We start from the raw sequence: 3,586 nt of genomic DNA, 5'->3' as shown, positions 1-3,586 counted from the left end.
AGCTATCACAGCGCATGAACGCGCCGGGCGCGCGCACCGCTGTTCTAACTGCAAGACGTACTATTACGGCATGGAGCGCGAACGATAGAGCTGCCATGACGTAATAGTACGTCAAGGAGGCTAATACTAAACTAACCAGTTAAATTTTCAAAATTGGCTAAACTAACTATTTTTTTTGTTTCTTTTTTTTCTTTTTATATTTTTTTTTTTGTTTTATGTTTTATATAGAAAAAAATGAAAAAAAAATCCCCAGGGACCAAGAAATGTGGTCCTGAAGACTGAAAAGTGGTCAGTGATAGGAGATCACTGACCAAAAAACGTGGGTAGAACTCAAAGAGGAAGGGAACAGGAGTGGGTAGTGGATGGGGTGGTGGGAAGCAAAAAAAACGTTGTTTTAGAAACTTTTTTTCACTTCTTTTCTCTCTGACTCTCTGCTCACAACCGATCTCAACGCCTCGCTAACTCCAACAGGGCGTTCAGGGCGGTTGCAGCAGGATGTGAGGTCAGAGAGAGGAAGTGACGAGAATGATCGCTGCTATTGGCTAGTTACTCACTGACTAGCCAATAGCGGCGATCGGCGAGGCGGGACCATAGTAAATGGTCCCGGCCCATTATGCTGTGATAGCATGCTGTCAGAAACAGCAGCTATCACAGCTCAGGAACGCCGGGCTCGAGCACTGCTGTGCTGAATGAGACCGATCGCTGCTATTGGCTAGTTACTCACTGACTAGCCAATAGCGGCGATCGGCGAGGCGGGACCATAGTAAATGGTCCCGTCCCATTATGCCGTGATAGCCTGCTGTCAGAAACAGCAGCTATCACAGCGCATGAACGCGCCGGGCGCGCGCACCGCTGTTCTAACTGCAAGACGTACTATTACGGCATGGAGCGCGAACGATAGAGCTGCCATGACGTAATAGTACGTCAAGGAGCGGGAAGGGGTTAAAAGTTATCACATCGTATATCTATATCCACTATATATGGATCCGACAAAACCTATTAATAGTGGTCTTATTAGATTCATTCGGACCTGTTGGTTTTAGTATTTTTAGTTTGTAGATGGTTTTATTGGATTCATTCAGACCTGTCGGTTTTAATATTTTTAGTTTGTAGGTAAAAATATATTACAATCTATTACAACAATCTGGATGACTGATTAGAGTCTAATCGATTGGAATATTAATTAGAAAACTTTCTTAGAAACACGGAAAAAGACCATCCAAAAGGATGTGGATAAGATACTCCATATACATGCTAAGTGAGAACATATCAGTACCTAAATATATACATATCTAGACATAGAAGAGAATATTATCGGAATTAATAATCACATTTAGAGTGATCACATTGCCTATCTGCATACATTCTATTTGAATCCAAGAAACCGCATTAAATAATGGTCTCATTGAGTTCATTCAGACCTGCCGGTTTCAGTGTTTTTAGTTTGTAGATCCAAAATATTTCTTTTTTACAAAGAACGTTAAAACGATCAGGATGACTCACTGAGATTTGGTCAATTGGGGTGATAGTAAAACATGCAAAATTACCCTCATGTGCTATAGTGCAGTGTCTAGAAACACTATGAAGCAAAAATTTATTCTTACAATTAAACCTATGTTTATTCAGTCTACAATGTAGGGGTTGAATTGTCCTTCCTACGTATTGAATACCACATATACAATTTATAAGATAGATCACAAAACTAGATCGGCAATTTAAATTCGTTTCAATATTAAATGATTTTTCTGTCTGATGTGATCTAAAAATGTACGTTTTGTCTGTGATTGATTTACAACAAAGACATCTATTTTGTCCACATTTAAAACTCCCCTTTTCTAATAGTGGGTCATGTAGTTGTATTTTTTGTGACGAGTCTTTTAAAAAAGACAGATTCACCCGACTTGGAGCCAGAATATTTTTTATTGTTCTAGCTCTTTTAAACGTTACATGTGGTTTTGAAGGTAGAGTTTTTTGTAAAAACGGGTCATTCTGTAATACATGCCAATGTCTTTTTAATATCTCTCCTATTTTCTTATTTGCTGTATTATATTGTGTAATAAAATTGAGACCAAAACTATCTCGATTCTTCTCATCATTTCGTTCTTTAGAGACACTACCAGTATATTTTATTAGGCAGTCTTCTTGGGACAGTGCAGATGTTTTCTTATATGCATCAGTTAATAGTGTATCTGGATAACCTTTGTCTTTAAAACGTTTGTATAAAATTTTACTTTGTTTTTTAAAATCACACCTAAGGGTACAGTTTTTCCTAATTCTTTTATATTGGCTATATGGGATATTTTTAAGCCACTTGGAGTAGTGGCCACTATAGAAATTTAAGTAACTGTTAATGTCTACTTTCTTAAAAAAATTGCATGTTAAAAACCTATCCCCTGAATAAGTAATTGTCAAATCCAGATAATCAATTTCTTTTTCTTGGATATTATAGGTGAAATTGATGCCCCATTGATTTTCATTTAGTGAATTACAAAAATTGGTCGCACTTCTCAAGTCGCCATTCCATATAAAAATCAAATCGTCTATATATCTTTTGTATAAAAGGATATGTTCCCTAGCCCATGGGTGATTCCATATAAAATGCTCTTCAAACGCCCCCATAAAAATATTAGCATAGCTCGGTGCTACTCTAGTGCCCATCGCTGTGCCCTTAACTTGATGGTATATATTATTATTGAACGAAAAAATATTATTCTTTAGAATGAATTCCATACTCTCCAGATAAAATTTAATTTGAATTGGTTGGAGATCTTTATCTTTTTCAAACAAATTTTTCAGGGTACTCATGCCCAAAGAGTGCTCAATATTGCTATATAGTGCACTCACATCCAAAGTAATCAGGAGTGGATAATTTTTTGGTGAAACTAAGCACAGTTCATTGATGAGCTGTGTTGAATCTTTTAAAAAACTGGGCAGGTTTACTACATATTTTTGCAAAATCAGATCTAGATAATGGGACAAATGACAGGTGGGTGACTGAATACCGGAAATAATAGGTCTCCCAGGTGGATTAATGGGGTCCTTATGTATTTTCGGTAGGTGGTAATAGAATGGTAAATTAGAGTTTTGTGGAGTAAGGTATTTCCTTTCATTCTTATTAAGAACCCTATCTAAAAAGGCTTGATCTATCAGAGATCTAAGGTTTTTATTAATGTTCTCGATGGGATTGTAATCAAGGCAGACATAATAATTTGTGTCTGATAGAATTTTTGAAGCTTCATTAAAATAATCCACAGTATTCTGAATTACTGTACCACCACCTTTGTCCGCAGATCTTATTACAATTGATGTATTATCTTTAAGATTCTTCAAAGCTTGTTTCTCACTATAAGATAAATTATTTTTATGTGGAAGATATTGCGATTCTATGTCTTCCAAGTCTCTACCTACTAGATGATAAAAAGTATTGATAAAGTTACCCTGATGGGCTACAGGGTAGAACTTTGAGGGTGCTTTCAGAGCAGTATGTTTAAAGATTGGGGGTGATTCATTTTGTTGGATATTATCTACACCAGATTGGTCTTTGTCAACTAGTGATTTATAAGATGTTAATTGGAAATATCTTTTT

The sequence above is a fragment of the Rhinoderma darwinii genome (genome assembly GCF_050947455.1).
Source record: "Rhinoderma darwinii isolate aRhiDar2 chromosome 10 unlocalized genomic scaffold, aRhiDar2.hap1 SUPER_10_unloc_9, whole genome shotgun sequence".
Classification (NCBI taxonomy): domain Eukaryota; kingdom Metazoa; phylum Chordata; class Amphibia; order Anura; family Rhinodermatidae; genus Rhinoderma; species Rhinoderma darwinii.
This window is presented reverse-complemented; position numbering follows the sequence as displayed.